This window comes from Caloenas nicobarica, chromosome 2 (genome assembly GCF_036013445.1).
Source record: "Caloenas nicobarica isolate bCalNic1 chromosome 2, bCalNic1.hap1, whole genome shotgun sequence".
Lineage (NCBI taxonomy): Eukaryota > Metazoa > Chordata > Aves > Columbiformes > Columbidae > Caloenas > Caloenas nicobarica.
In genome coordinates, this window is record NC_088246.1 from 167576 (window position 1) to 184314 (window position 16739).

Consider the following 16739-nt stretch of genomic DNA (forward strand, 5'->3'; position numbering starts at 1 on the left):
CGGCCCGGCCCGGCCCGGCCCGGCGGCAGGCTGCGGCGCGGCGCGCGGGCCCCCCTCGCGTCCCCCCGCGCTCCTCCGCCAGCACCATCGGCACCGAGTGGCAACGGCGCGCCCGGCACGGGCAGGGCGTGCGCCGGCCGCGGTCCCGGCTGCGCCGCTGGCGGGCGGGGGCGCGGAGGGCCGGGCCGCACGCCCCGGGCCGGGCCGGGCCGAACCGAACCGAGGCGGCCGCGCTGGGCCGGCCGCAGGGCCCCGCGGGCCCCGGGCGCGGCGGCGCGCATGCCCGGCGCGGCTCCGTGAAGGTCAGCCGCGGCCCGGCGGGGACGCGCGGGCGGGAGCGGCCTTAACCCTTCCCGCGCCGGGAGCGCCGCGGGGATCGGGACCGCGAGCGGCGCCGCCCGGCACAGGCCGGGGTGCGGGGCGAGCCGCGGGGCTCGGGCCGGGGCTGCCCGGGCTGGACGTGCGAGACAAAGCAGATCCGGGCGCTTCGCAGGCGTCCTGCGGTTCCCGTGACAGCACATTCACTTGGCGGCAGCGAGGACGTGGCGGCGGCCGCAGAGCCGGGCCCGCTGCGGGCGGGGGCGCCTCCGCCCCGCCGCTCTTTGTCCGCAGCCGGTGCCGCAGCTCGGGACGGGGAGGCTGCGGGGTTTGGGCTTTTCCGTTTTCCTAGGCAGGTAGGGTAGTAAGCTACAGTTGCTCCCATCTCCGTCACTAGCTGGCTTATCTTATTCTGGAGCAGGAGGATACGTTAAGTGTTACTGAATTTCAATTTAATACCATACGACATGTATTGTATTCTGGCTGTTCTTAACAGGCATTACATAAAGAGATTTCCTGAAAAGAACATAAAATTACAAGGTCAGCCACTTGAAAATTAAGGAATGGCAGACCCACTGTAGCCATGCACTGAGTCAAAGTCAAAAAACCCCCAAATCATGTAATAATAAAACTCACCTCTTACTTAGTATGATTGTAGTTCTCTAAGTACTTTATAAATCGTTAGAAATAGATCTTTTGTTTTGCAAATGGAAAAGAAGGTGCAAATGAATGGAAGTGACTTGCCCGCATCACCTGGTTGAGAATGAAACCCGTTTCCTGTGATTCTTCCACTCGCCACAACACAGTCAAGGAAAACTAGTGCGTAATGCATCTGCACAAAAGGGTAGAGGTTGCAGTGCAGGAATGTCTTCTCCCAAACTAAGAGAAAAATCATAAAATTTTATTTTGTTTCTTCTTCTATTTTCCATACATGTTATCTCATAAAAGTGTAGGAAAAAAGTGTGTTCTTAAAGTGCCTGGTTCAACCAAGTCTTGCCCAACTCCTACAAGTATCGTGGCAGCTCCCGGCCGTTTCTGGTCTGGAAGATGTCAGTGGCAGGAGACTCTAACGCTTGTTGCTTTGCCAGTTCCCGGAGGCTGAGCACACACTGGGGCTCCCTTCGCGCCTGCACCACTCACCTCAAGGTCAGTTCATGCTGCTCCTGCCCGTTTATTTCAAGGAAAGGCTGACACTCTTCCTCCTTACCTAGGGACTCCAAGGCACCTTTTCTCTCCCCCGTATGTGGGGGGTTTTTTTACTTCTGTGCTATTCAAGCTTTTAAGATTTTTAAACTAGGATGGTCAGGTTAGAAAAGATATGAACCAAGTTGTTGTTTCGGGAAAATATTTTTGGAGCTGCTTTCATTTCTTTGCTCTGCAGGTAAATAAAGAAGTACATGAAGGTGCTGATTGCCTTCAAGAGCCATGGTTTCTCTTATCCAGTCTTCACTTAAGTCAGCAGTGCTCTGTTCACAGAAACTTAAAATATCCTCCATAGTTTTGGAATTGATGCAATATGGGATTGAAAACATACTGAAAACCAGACAGAAAATATCCCAAGATTGAGGGTCTGCTTATTCTAAAGAAATGACCACTTGTTCCTGAGTTCAGAATTATTCAATATTCTCATTAACAATATGGACAATGAACTAGAGAACATGCTTATCAAATTTCCTAGCAACACAGGGTTTGGAGGGGTTACAGGTCCGCTAGGAGAGATGATTATGATTAAAATTAAAATCCTGACAAGCTGGAGATGTGATTTGGAAAAACAAGACATAATTCGATCAGAAATAGGGTAAGATTCCATGTCAAGATAGAAATCAACAACTACACAAATAAAAGATGGAGAACAACTGGCTGAAGAGTACTTTTTTTTCAGAAAAAATATTTGGGGATATAATAGATCATAAGAGCTAGCAGTACTGCACTGACACAAAATGAGCAGACCAAACAAACCCCAGCAGAGCAGTAACGGAATGCTGCCCCACTTCCCTCATCCCCTTGGTGGCAGCATAAGCAGTGACAAGATACTCCAGATTCTCTTTTTCTCCTCCACATTTTGTCTCTGCTTCTGCCCCATTCCTTGTGTTCTCCAGGGCAGTCTCAGCTCAACACTTCCGCGGGGCTGCAGAATTAAATCTTGCCAGCATTGCTGAGGAACCCTTCCAAAGTAACCCTTCTGTCGTGGTACAAATTATTAATGGCTCAACCAGACCGTCCTTTGCGGTTTGGGGCTCTGTGCATCAGACAAAGTGTGTGGGAGAAATCAGGATGGTTCAGGGGAGAACAGTGAGTGTGACAAGAACGGTAAAGCCCCAAAAAAGAAAATAACAGTCTTCAGCTATCCAATGGCTGCTGCAAATACAGGGAAGACTGAAATGTCTCCCAGGAAGATTTACATTCGGTATTAAGAAGAGTACAGCAGTAAAAGTAGAGATGTTCTGTATAGTGTGTCCAGCAAGGATGGGAATCTCCATCCCCGAAGGTCTTTCAAGAACAGGTGAGACAAGCAGAGCGATGCAGGCGCAGTGGATTCTGACTGGGGCAGGACAAGGGACGAGCTGATCCCCAGAGGCTCCTTTTCCCTTCCTTCCCTATGGAAACTGTATGGAATTTCATAAGGCAAACATAAGGCTTTCTTCTATCCAGAGAGGTTTTCCCTGACAGGTTTCACAGATCTTACACAAAAAAAATTAAAAGGGTCCCTTTTTTTTTTTTTAATTTTGGAAAAAATACATATCTGACTGCTACAACAACGTAAGAGTAAGGAATCTGCATACACAGATTGCTGCCAGTTAGCATTTGAGACTTCCCAAGTATCATATAGCTTTTATACTGTGGCTTTTTCTCTCTCCTTGACTTACATATCTTCAGCTACCATCCTGCATCACTATTTCATAGACATACCTTTTTAGGTCAGGCCTTTCCACTAACTGTTTTTAAAATCTATCTGCAATGAAGAAATACCATAGGCAATTTGTAGCATGCACAAAGAAAGAAAACTTGAAATAAAGGCAAAAAAATAATAAATGAAGGCAAAGAAAAGCATTTGTGTCTGTCTCCAGAGGTTCCAAACATTATTCTGCAGAAGTAGAAAAATCTACTGCCCCCCCTAGTCCAAAGAGTATATCTTGATGCTGCTTGGTGATTAGAATGATGGCTTTGGGGTGCATTTAGAATAATGGCTTTGGTATGTGTTTGGTAAGAGCACCATAAATGATAACACCTGCTGTTACTAATTGACAGGACACAGATGGGGGGACAGCTGGGTTAAGTCCAGTCCTGTATAGTCAATAGCAAACATGTCATATGTAACCCTTTCAGACACAAATTTATTGCATAGCACTTCAAACTTTGGTATTCCTGTGGGACAGCTGCTAAAAACCAGAGTTCTTTGAATGACTATCTTCTTTTAGTACGTGGGTCTCTTCCAACCAAAATGATTCTGTGATTCTATATCTGGCTATTCCCATTTATTCTTTTACCAACATTGCCCTTAACGGTTTTCCTTTGTGTCTAATGTTTATGCCTTGAAGCATTTATACATCGCAGTCATACCCACACTCACTTCTCCTTTGTCAGACCAAACAAGCAAAAACTGTTATTTGGTCTCTTTAAAACTGACTGCCCAGTTCTCATCATTTCCTCAGCCTTTTCCGAGTCAGTCCCAGTTAACTGGCCGAGAACAAGGGCAAACAGAACTGAACCCCCAGTCCAGGAGGCCACGTTCTTGCGTGGCATTAATCCTTCTCTCACCGGCAGAAATCCCCACCCAACCTTGCCAGTTTCACCACTGCCTCCCACAATATGACAGTGATAACCCCACATTCTCCTGCAAGTGGACTAATGTTTGTCACTCAATCACTGTCACTGGACAAGCCTCAGCGTGCAGTGCTGATTCCTGCGACAAGTCCCTAAGTGCACGACTATGCGCTGTATTGTCATCAGATATCACCCCATTTCTGTTTGTGGAGTCTTCAGAATCTCCCAGTTCTTGCCACATAACTTATTCTCTTCTGCTTCAATGGCACCTATTTTGTATCACCAACAAATTTAATCACAACACTTCCTATTTTTGTGCCATGGGCATTACTGAAAATATTAAATTACATAAATCCCATGGCAAATTGTGAGGAAACTGCAACGTTTTTTGTGTCTTGTTTACTGAGCTCCTTACCTACCTTGCAATTCTTCTATTACCTAAATTTTCAGACAGCATTGAATCAAAGGCTTCACTGATGTCTAGATAAAGACATACGCTGTTTCCTTTATGTAGAAAATTAGCTATCTGAGAAAGACAGCAGGTTAGTAAACTTACGCTGCTTTTTTATACCATCTACACCCTCCTCATGCTCAGTTATTTTCTCATTCAAAAATCATTCTTGAGCCTTGCATGTACTTAGAATCAGACTAATGCAGCTGCCTGCAGTATTCTTGCCCTTTCATATCATAGGAAAAGCAGCAAGATTTCCTGTTTGTTTATCAGGAAAAAAAAAAGCCCTTTTTGATTAATAATGCTAGGGATTATACCCTGCTCTCACTGAAAATCACTTTAAAAGTATCTATAGTTAAGCAGATCTATAATAAGTAGATACTAACTGAAAGATGTATTAACAGGCAAAGCTACATAAGAACTGAGAAACGGTCTTAGAAAGCACCAGCGGACTGGAGAAAGCACATAACCAAAGAAGGAAAACAGAACAATCTTGGCACGAACTGTCTAATAAATCCACCTCCCATTTCAACTGAACTAGCAGAACAACTAGTAGGTGAATAAAGGCACATCAGACTTAAAGCACAACGGAACTGAAAGCAACAAGTAATATTGGTGGTCACAAAAAAACTGCATTGCCAGACAAGCCCAAGTGTCTTTTAATTTTCTTTTTTTTATTTGGCAGTATAATTACAACAATTACAAACAGGTTACCCTCCCAAAAAGTCAAAGTTGATCTCAGACAGTATATAATCACAGCAAACATCAATGATTTTGGAAAATGGCAGCCAATCGGAAAATGGCAAATGTAATTAAATGCAATGTAGTAAAACATAATTATATGCCTGAAATTCTTAACATGAACATAATTTGTATGTAACTGCCAGGAAAAATAAAAATTACTGAAAGGTTATAAACGAAGGTTATAAACAAATGATAAAAACAAGTGGAAGGGAAGTGGCTACTAAGGACATCAAGGATGGTTGTTACATACAGATTGTTTTACCATCTTCGAACATCTAAATGAGGGAAGTAAAAGACATGTAGATTAAACCCTCAAATGAGAGGATTTTGGGGAAGTTTCACAGTCAGTAAGCACAGTGGCTTAAAAAAATCAAATGGGCCTAAAATGTTAGAGAGAAGATTTAGGCTGGAATGTATCAAGCAGGTGATGGAAGATAAATCCTGAGGTGAAAGAGCCATGTGGTTTTCTAATCTTTCCAGCGTTTCGTTCACCTGGTACATAAACACACGAAGTCAGAGGAGCAGGGAAGTGCAGGCACAGACCCGACCCCAGCGCTCGGGCCTCAGCGGGCAACGGCTCCGCTCGGGCTCTCCTGGAGCGCCCGGGCCTGCAGAGCGGCCCAGGTCCAGCTCCGGCACAACGCGGGTTTGTCCCGTCCCACCCCAAAGCACCGGCCAGCAGGTCACAGCTCAGAGCAACAAACTGCACTTGGTAGCGGGCAGCAACACACTGCACGTGCTCCCAGAAAAAAAACATGTCTAAATGACCAGGCACATCAATGGTGGCACAAGCTACTTGTGAAATGAGTTTCAAAATATGTGTAGAAGAAACACAGGCAGAAGAAACATAAACCGAATCATTATGGAATTCAGTGCTTTGCAAAATAAACAGAATTTACAGTGGTAAAACTCAAACAGCAGAGGGGTGTGTTGGTGTGTAGGTGTGAACTGTGACAGGGAGAAGAGTGATGTGTTGGACTTTATGTCACATCATCTGTCACATTCCACGGTTCTTCCCATTCTTGGCACTTGGTTGTTTCTAGGGCCTGACAGTACCAGGAGGTACAGATAAAAAAGATGTGGTGTCTTCAGAGTTCACAAGAGAAGCGAACAGATGGAAGCAGCGCGGTGGGACGGAGCAGCAGCCAGGCCGGGCCGGCCCCGGCACCGCGGGCCCTGCGCCGGTTCTCAACATTCGAGCCCCAGCACCGCTCTTCTCGTCGGTTCATACCCAGCAGCCTGAAGCCACAGAAACGACGTGCTTGTGGGGGGCTTCACTGCCCCGGTCTCTCCCGGGAAGGAGGACGCTTCATTCTGCAACGAGATTCCCTAGTGCTCAACCATGCTGCTACATGCACCTCTGATACAGCAACACCGAATGTTATAAATATGATGCCAAATAATGAGACATAAATCTCTGCTAAGGTTATATAGAGATGGGCTTTCTAAATTGTTAGTTATAAACCTAAAAAAAGATATCAAGAAAACTAGAAAGTTATTTCTTTAAATTCTTTTAGTTAAGATCTTGGCTATTAACCTGGAGTAGGATTTTCACCTAATCTAAACAAGCATAAAACAAACTTTGAAAATTAGTTAAAAGTTTATGTAATGGAAGGTCGATCACTAATATTCCAACCATAAGAAATACAGGGAGCAGAATATTAGGAAAAAAATTCCAACACACAAAAAAACCCTTGTCATATTTCTGCTCTTGAGAAAAGCTTCTTTTGTCTATAACATAACTGATTTTTTCCTCCTGCATCTGATCCATAACAACTCTTCCACTTAGTTGATTTTGTCTTAACAGCTACCCTTTCTTTTTAAATTTCTTTACCTCCTTCTGCTATTTCAGTCAATCCTTCCTTTCTCCAGTCAAACTCCTGCCATTGCAGATCTCACCACTGCAATTCTGTCTGTTCTGAACTTGGCAAATACTTTTTTTACCCTGATTAAATCCCCTTGGAATGCTGCTGGCAAAATGCTCTGAAACTGTCTAAAATGCCAAATAAAGGAGTAATAAAATGCCCACCTCTTCTGCATCGTCTATCTAATCCATTTGCTGATTTTGCCCCACCTGACGACATCTTTGCCATGCATCAATCATGCCACTTAACTCCAGGATGCCTTGTCTCTTCCACAGTGCTGCAGGAAGTCAACAATCACAATTCGTCATGAGAAATAATTTAATCAAGAATCAGTCACAGGCCTACACCCCTCTCCTTGTTATGGCCTTATTTTAAGGTTTAGCATTGTTCTTCCCTATTTCGCCCTTCATACATTAACTCCTTTTATCTATCAACGGACAAATTCTGTGAACCATCTTGCATGTTTACAAGACAGTTATCTGACATTTCAAACCAGAAAAAGCCCTGAAGAATGCCTTCAGAAAATAACTGTTCTGTCTGGCAGATGGTGAAGAACGGACCACATATAACTAAAATAGTTAATAGTCTTTCATCTTCTGATCTTGTTGCAGTCTCCCCAAAACAAAAACGGTTTGGACCCTTCCTGCAGCAAAGCATGCGAGAGAGCAGGAATCAGTCAAATGCTCTTTCAGTCATTTGCTTTTGGCTGGAGGACAGAAGACACTCTATTAAGACTCATGCAGATGTGACGTATTCTCTTGATGCCTATAGCAACGGTGCAGTATCTGCTCCTGGACTAACAGGCCCACCCCCGTCCCCTCACAGAAAGCTGCACGATCACCCGCACACTGTCAGTGCTGCTCTTGCTCGGTCCTTTCCCAGACCGAACACGCGCAGAACCCCGAGGCAGCTGAGGGCTCCTAGTCTGCGGCGCTGCACGAACCACACGGGCTGTTCGGAGGGGCGGGCGGGCGACCAGGGGGTGTCACGCCTCAGCCCAGGGGGCAGCTGGGTGCACCGAGCTCCACCTTGGCACGAACGCCGAACCACCTGAGCTTAGGGGGCAGAACTGGCAGCCAGATCAACGTGGGCGCATTGTGGGGGGTGTCTGCCACAGACCACCTGCTGAGGAAGAAGTAGACGAGACCTCGAACAGCAGGAAAAATCCTCATGTTCACAGGCTCTGGTCCTCATGGGAGACTTCAACCACCCCAGTATCTGCTGAAGGGATAACAGAGCAGGGCACGAGCGACCCAAGAGGTTTCTGGACACGCTGAAGATGAATTCCTAACACAGGATCAGACAAGGAGAGCTGCTCTGCTGGACCTGATTCTTATGAACAAGGAGGAACTGGTCAGGAATGTGAAGGTCGGGGCAGCCTTGGCTGGACCAGGAGATAAAGGAGTTGAGGAACATGACAGGATGGAGCAGGGCAGAAAACAGGTCACGGCTCTAGAGTTCGGAAGGGCAGACTCTGGCCTGCTCAGGATCTGCTTGGAAGAATCCTGTGAGTTATGGCCTTGGAAATAAGAGGGTTCCAGGAGAGCTGGTTGATTTTCCAAGATCCCCTCCTCCAAATTCAAGACTGAGTCATCCCAACAGGCAGGAAATCAAGCAAAAGCAGCAGGAGGCCTGCAGGCATGAACAAGGAGCTCAGACATCACAAGGACACATATAAGAGGCAGAAGCAGGGACAGGTGATCCAGGAGGAATATAGAGACGCTGTTCAAGCATGCAGGGATGTGATTGGCATAACAAAAGCCCGCCTGGAGTTGAATCTGGCAAGGAACACGAAGGGCAGACAGAAAGCCTTTTTTGAGTACATCAGCAGCAAAACATGGGAAAATGTGGCTTACTGCTGAACGGGGAAGCGGACTTGCTGAGAAAGAACATAGAAAAGGTTGAAGTACTGAATGCCGCCTTTGCCTCCCTCTTCGCTGGCAAGGTTGGGCATCGGGAATCTCCTGAGACCAGTAAAGAAGTCTGGAGCAAGGAAGACTTGCCCTTGGTGGAGGAAGACAAGGTTAAGGAACATTTAAACAAACTGGACACGCAGCAGTCTGTGGGACCTGACAGGATGCACCCATGGGTGCTATGGGAGCCAATGTCACTGTGAGACACCTCTCCATTATCTCTGAAAACTCCCAGAGACTGGGAGGGTTCTTGAGGACTGGAAGAAAGCAAATGTCACTTCTGTCTTCAAGAAGAGGGAGAAGGAACTGGGAAAAAGCAGGTCATTCAGGGAGGGTAATGAAGCATTTCCTCCTGGAAACCACGAAGCACAAGAAAGTGACTGAGAGTAGTCAGCACAAATTTGTGAAGGAGAAATTGTAGTTGTGCACCAGGACAGGCCAGGGGATGACTGGCTGGAAATCAGCTTTGCAGAAAAAGACCAGAGGATTCTGGTGAGCCACAAATTGAAGATCTGCCAGCAACGTTCCCTTGTGGCAAAGAAAGCTCACGGCATCCTGAGCTGCATTCAGAGGAATATCACCAGCAGGTCAAGGGAGGTGATTCTTCTCTGCTTGCCACTGGTGAGACCACATCTGGAGAGTTGTGTCCAGCCCTGGGCTCCCCAGCACAAGAAATACACAGACATACTGGAGTGAGTGCTCACAAAGACAGTGAAGGGACAGGAGCACACATCACCACGAGGCAAGGCTGGGAGAGCTGGGATGTTTTCAGCATGGAGAAGGCTCAGGGGGTATCTTACCAATGTGTGTAAAGACCTGATGGCAGAGCGTGAAGAAGACAGAGCGAGACTGTTCTCAACGGCACCCAGGACAGTACCACAGGCAATACAGAAAAGTTCCTTTACACACAAGAAAAAAACTTTTTTACTCTGAACAGCTTTTTTACTTAGAACAGGTTGCCCAAAGAGCAACTTAACTCAATCCCTGAAGATAGTCAAAACTTCACTGAACTTGGTGCTCAGCAAGTTGCTCTGGCTGGCCCAGATTTGAAGAGGGAGGTTGGACCACAGGATCTCCAGAGGTCCCTTTCAACCTCAGCCATTCTGTGATTTTGTGATTCTACCCCGGCAAAACCTAAGCATTACAATTAACTCAAATACATGCCAAATCAACATGCAGCAGATTCACATGAGGAACCATGGAACGGAGACTGACAGCAGAAACAAGGCAATGACAGAATAGATGGAAACAGATGTGCAGAGCTAGCTGCTGTCTCTGTGCAAGCACAGAAAATCATGGAATGCAGAGATGGGGAGAAGAATCAGGGGCTGGAGAGTTCGGGAGCAGTGACTGAAAATTCTAGAGTTTTTTACTTCAGAAGGTAGGTATTCAAAGAATCACAGAATGTCAGGGGTTGGAAGGGACCTCGAGAGCTCATCCAGCCCAATCCCCCGCCGGAGCAGGAACACCCAGGTGAGGTTACACAGGAAGGTGTCCAGGCGGGTTGGAATGTCTGCAGAGAAGGAGACTCCACAACCTCCCTGGGCAGCCTGGGCCAGGCTCTGGCACCCTCACCGGGAACAAGTTTCTTCTCAAATTTAAGTGGAACCTCCTGTGTTCCAGTTTGAACCCATTGCCCCTTGTCCTACCATTGGTTGTCACCCAGAAGAGCCTGGCTCCATCCTCCTGACACTGCCCCTTTCCATATTGATCCCCATGAATGAGTCACCCCTCAGTCTCCTCTTCTCCAGCTCCAGAGCCCCAGCTCCTCAGCCTTTCCTCACACGGGAGATGCTCCACTCCCTGCAGCATCTTCGTGGCTGCGCTGGACTCTCTCCAGCAGTTCCCTGTCCTGCTGGAACTGAGGGGCCCAGAACTGGACACAATATTCCAGATGAGGTCTCACCAGGGCAGAGCAGAGGGGCAGGAGAACCTCTCTGACCTACTGACCACCCCCTTCTAATCCCCCCCAGGTCCCATTGCCCTTCCTGGCCACAAGGGCCCAGTGCTGGCTCATGGTCACCCCGCTGTCCCCAGGACCCCCAGGTCCCTTTCCCCTACACTGCTCTCTAACAGGTCATTCCCCAGCCTATACTGGAACCTGGGGTTGTTCCTGCCCAGATGTAAGACTCTGCACTTTCCCTTGTTATATTTCATTAAATTTTTCCCTGCCCAACTCTCCGGCCTGTCCAGGTCTCTGGATGGCAGCACAGCCTCTGGCGTGTCAGCCACTCCTCCCAGCTTGGTGTCATCAGCAAACTTGCTGACAGTCACTCTGTTCCCTCATCCAAGTCACTGATGAATATATTGAACAGTATTGGCCCCAGTACCGACCCCTGAGACACTCCACTAGACACCGGCCTCCAACCAGACTCTGCCCCATTGACCACGACTCTCTGGCTTCTCTCCTTCAGCCAGTTCACTGTCCACCTCACTACCCGACCGCCCAGTCCACACTTCCTCAGTTTTGCCGTGAGGATGCTGTGGGAGACGGTGTCAAATGCTTTGCTGAAGTCAAGGTAGACCACATCCACCGCTCTGCCACCATCAATCCACCTTGTTACGTCTTCATAAAAGGCGATGAGGTTGGTCAAGCAGGACTTCCCCTTGGTGAAGCCATGCTGACTGCCCCTGAGGACCCTCTTATCCTTGATATGCCTTGAGATGGCACCAAGGATAAGGTGTTCCATCACTTTCCCAGGGATGGAGGTGAGGCTGACCGGTCTATAGTTGCCCAGGTCCTCCTTCTTGCCCTTTTTGAGGACTGGAGTGACATTTGCTTTCCTCCAGTCCTCAGGCACCTCTCCCGTTTCCCAAGACTTGGCAAAGATGATGGAGAGCAGTCCAGCAATGACTTCAGCCAGCTCCCTCAGCACCCGCGGGTGCATCCCATCTGGACCCATGGATTTATGGATGTCCAGATTGCTTAACTGGTCCCTAACCCAGTCCTCATCAACCGAGGCAAACTCCTCCATTGCCCTGCCTTCCTCTGGGGCCTCAGGGGTACGGGGCTCCTCAGGACAGCCTCCGGCAGAGTAGACAGAGACAAAGAAGGCATTCAGTAATTCTGCCTTCTCTGTATCTTCTGTCACCAGGGCACCCACCCCATTCATCAGTGGGCCTACATTGCCTCTGGTGTTAGTTTTATCTGCCATGTATTTGAAGAAGCTCTTTCTGTTGTCCTTGACCCCTCTCGCCAGGTTTAACTCTAAGGAGGCCTTAGCTTTCCTAGTTGCCTCCCTACATCCTTTGACAACAGCTTTATATTCTTCCCAAGTGGCCAGCCCCTCCTTCCATGATCTGTAAACCCTCCTCTTCCACTTGAGCTTACGCAGCAGTTCCCTGTTTAACCACGCAGGTCTCCTGGCTCCCTTCCTTGACTTCCTACGTGTCGGGATGCTCCGATCTTGAGCTTGGTAGCAGCAGTCCCTGAATGCTAACCAACTATCTTGGGCCCCTTTACCTTCAAGCAGCCTTGCCCATGGGATTTAGGTATTAGGGGATAAAATAGTAGAATAATGAAAGTAAATAATGCATTTCTTTTTACTATCCCTTAATGCAGGACTAGGAAAAAGCTACTGGAATGAGAAGCAGGCTATTGATCAAAAAACTTTAAAACAAAAGAAAAAACACAATATTTAGTAATACCTATACATAATACATACAAATGCATACAAAATGCTGCTTCTAAAATTATTTTCCCAGTCCATCACTCTGAAATGACCACTGTTCCACTAGTGCTTCTGCATCCCACATCTCATATTTAAAAAAAAAAACCAAAACCAAACCATGCTTGGATCCAGCTTCTGGTCCCTGCTGAAGTCTGCTCCCTTAGAAGAGTATCACAATGAGTTTAGAAGAAGTGGTGCCTCTTATATATAATTTGTTTACCATATTAGCAGTTTCTTACGTGGTGGATCTAGTGCAAGTTGACCTGTCAGTGCTTCTACATAGTCCTCCTTTTCTCCTTGCAGACACCAGAAAGGATTGCTGAGATGCAGGCTCCCTGCACACACTTTGTCTCCTGTTTTTCAGATATGCCCATCCACTCCCTTGAAGGAATTGCTAACAGAAACTCTGATGGTGCTCTGGCTAGCAGGAACACGGCTTTCCTTATGAAGAGCTGCAAAGAAGTCCTCAGCGCTGGCAATGAGTGACTGAGGATGGAACTCCCCAGATGGGAACACCAGTGCCCGATTAATCTGTTTTATGCAGGGAGCCAGAACAGCACTGCAGCATTCGCAGCTGCAGGATCACACACTGGGGTGTGAGCCGGGCTCTGCTCCAGGTGAGATACAGAGCCCGGAGCCTGCGCTGTGTGTGGCCCCCAGCCCATCTCCATGGGAACAGCACATGCCTTTCTCGTTGCCGAGGAGACAGCAGCTTTTTGAGGCTGGTGAACATTGTGCCCAAAGCATTTCAGCATCTTTGAGATCATAAGGAGCTTTACACAGGCATAATCACCCCCCACTCCATTTAAACATGTCAATCATTCTCTTATTTTTTAGAAAACATTTTAAGCATATTTATCTAATACGTCAGCTAATTCCTAATATCTGGATTTGATATCAACATTTAAAATGACATTGTCAACCTAAACACCTCTGTATGCCTGTAAGTCTTTTCCACTATTGTTCTATGACTCTTCGACTCTCACTGACCTAACTTGCAGTAAAACGAATTCCTTCTTCTCCGTGGGTTTCCGTGGTGTTGACCTGGACTTAGAAAAAACCTGTTTGGCAAAGTTAGTGTCCATCTCTCCTCTGTCTTCTCCTACTCTCTTTAAAGAGAAGCCATGCTTGTGAAACGGAGGGCTCCGTGCGCTGGAGGCCCCAGGGCGGCAGCAGCGCCGGACGGCAGCACAAGCACAGCGGGGAGGAGGCGGCGGTTCTGGCGGCGTCCAGAGCACGGCCGCGGGCAGTGCCAGCCCCGCAGCTCCCGTGCAGCTCCCGCCGTCCCTGGGCAGCCCCGCAGCTCCTGTGCAGCTCCCGCCGTCCCTGGGCAGCCCCGCAGCTCCTGTACAGCTCCCGCCGTCCCTGGGCAGCTCCGCAGCTCCTGTGCATCTCCCGCCGTCCCTGGGCAGCCCCGCAGCTCCTGTACAGCTCCCGCCGTCCCTGGGCAGCAGCTCCAGTGCAGCTCCCGCCGTCCCTGGGCAGCCCCGCAGCTCCAGTGCAGCTCCCGCCGTCCCTGGGCAGCCCCGCAGCTCCTGTACAGCTCCCGCCGTCCCTGGGCAGCCCCGCAGCTCCTGTGCATCTCCCGCCGTCCCTGGGCAGCCCCGCAGCTCCTGTGCATCTCCCGCTGTCCCTGGGCAGCCCCGCAGCTCCTGTACAGCTCCCGCCATCCCTGGGCAGCCCCGCAGCTCCGGTACAGCTCCCGCCGTCCCTGGGCAGCCCCGCAGCTCCAGTGCAGCTCCCGCCATCCCTGGGCAGCCCCGCAGCTCCGGTACAGCTCCCGCCGTCCCTGGGCAGCCCCGCAGCTCCTGTACAGCTCCCGCCGTCCCTGGGCAGCCCCGCAGCTCCTGTGCATCTCCCGCCGTCCCTGGGCAGCCCCGCAGCTCCCATGCATCTCCCGCCGTCCCTGGGCAGCCCCGCAGCTCCTGTACAGCTCCCGCCGTCCCTGGGCAGCCCCGCAGCTCCAGTGCAGCTCCCGCCATCCCTGGGCAGCCCCGCAGCTCCAGTGCAGCTCCCGCCGTCCCTGGGCAGCCCCGCAGCTCCAGTGCAGCTCCCGCTGTCCCTGGGCAGCCCCGCAGCTCCTGTACAGCTCCCGCCGTCCCTGGGCAGCTCCGCAGCTCCTGTGCATCTCCCGCCGTCCCTGGGCAGCCCCGCAGCTCCTGTACAGCTCCTGCCGTCCCTGGGCAGCAGCTCCAGTGCAGCTCCCGCCGTCCCTGGGCAGCCCCGCAGCTCCAGTGCAGCTCCCGCCGTCCCTGGGCAGCCCCGCAGCTCCTGTACAGCTCCCGCCGTCCCTGGGCAGCCCCGCAGCTCCTGTGCATCTCCCGCCGTCCCTGGGCAGCCCCGCAGCTCCTGTGCATCTCCCGCTGTCCCTGGGCAGCCCCGCAGCTCCTGTACAGCTCCCGCCATCCCTGGGCAGCCCCGCAGCTCCGGTACAGCTCCCGCCGTCCCTGGGCAGCCCCGCAGCTCCAGTGCAGCTCCCGCCATCCCTGGGCAGCCCCGCAGCTCCGGTACAGCTCCCGCCGTCCCTGGGCAGCCCCGCAGCTCCTGTACAGCTCCCGCCGTCCCTGGGCAGCCCCGCAGCTCCTGTGCATCTCCCGCCGTCCCTGGGCAGCCCCGCAGCTCCCATGCATCTCCCGCCGTCCCTGGGCAGCCCCGCAGCTCCTGTACAGCTCCCGCCGTCCCTGGGCAGCCCCGCAGCTCCAGTGCAGCTCCCGCCATCCCTGGGCAGCCCCGCAGCTCCAGTGCAGCTCCCGCCGTCCCTGGGCAGCCCCGCAGCTCCAGTGCAGCTCCCGCTGTCCCTGGGCAGCCCCGCAGCTCCTGTACAGCTCCCGCCGTCCCTGGGCAGCCCCGCAGCTCCTGTGCATCTCCCGCCGTCCCTGGGCAGCCCCGCAGCTCCTGTGCATCTCCCGCTGTCCCTGGGCAGCCCCGCAGCTCCTGTACAGCTCCCGCCATCCCTGGGCAGCCCCGCAGCTCCGGTACAGCTCCCGCCGTCCCTGGGCAGCCCCGCAGCTCCCATGCAGCTCCCGCCGTCCCTGGGCAGCCCCGCAGCTCCTGTACAGCTCCCACCATCCCTGGGCAGCCCCGCAGCTCCAGTGCAGCTCCCGCCGTCCCTGGGCAGCCCCGCAGCTCCTGTGCAGCTCCCGCCGTCCCTGGGCAGCCCCGCAGCTCCGGTACAGCTCCCGCCGTCCCTGGGCAGCCCCGCAGCTCCTGTGCAGCTCCCGCCGTCCCTGGGCAGCCCCGCAGCTCCGGTACAGCTCCCGCCATCCCTGGGCAGCCCCGCAGCTCCTGTGCAGCTCCCGCCGTCCCTGGGCAGCCCCGCAGCTCCTGTACAGCTCCCGCCGTCCCTGGGCAGCCCCGCAGCTCCTGTACAGCTCCCGCCGTCCCTGGGCAGCCCCGCAGCTCCTGTGCAGCTCCCGCCGTCCCTGGGCAGCCCCGCAGCTCCGGTGCAGCTCCCGCACTGCTCCCGCCGCTGCCCCGCGGCCGTGGCCGGTGCGAAGCTCCACCGCACCGGCGGCAGCTGCTCCGTGGCCGCACAGGCCGGCCCAGCAGGCCGAACGTCCTCACGCTGCTGCGGAGGAGCAGAGGCCCCCGGACTGCTGGTGCCACCACTTCTCTGTTCACATTCTGTCCTCCCTCGCACAACTTTTTCCCCATCCTTTCTGAAAAAAATGCACTGGTAGTTTGAGATTTGCAATTTGGGCAGGGAGTGTCACCTGGAACAGGGGCCCACTACTGCGGTATATGTGACGTGGAGAAGGAGGGACAGCTAGAGACTGTGCTCAAAGGAGCAACGGATGGTACCTCACATGATGGGGCAGCCCTGGAGCTTGGCATTTCTGGAAGCAGAAAGGCCCTTTCTCCATCCTTATATCTGAATTTACAGAACTAGTGCAGGGCCCTAATAGTGAAGGGGAACAAGCTCCAGGCACTAATCATGGAACAGAATCATAGAACCATTTAGGTTGGAAAAGACCTTTAAGATCATCAAGTCCAACCATTAAGCCAACACTGC

At 51.4% G+C, this 16739-nt stretch overlaps 1 protein-coding gene across 1 annotated transcript in view; it reads right to left on the bottom strand.

The window, feature by feature from the left end:
• The window catches only part of SMARCD3 (SWI/SNF related, matrix associated, actin dependent regulator of chromatin, subfamily d, member 3), a 98977-nt gene that overhangs the window by 59612 nt on the left and 22626 nt on the right, over positions 1-16739 (bottom strand). The window lies entirely within an intron of this gene.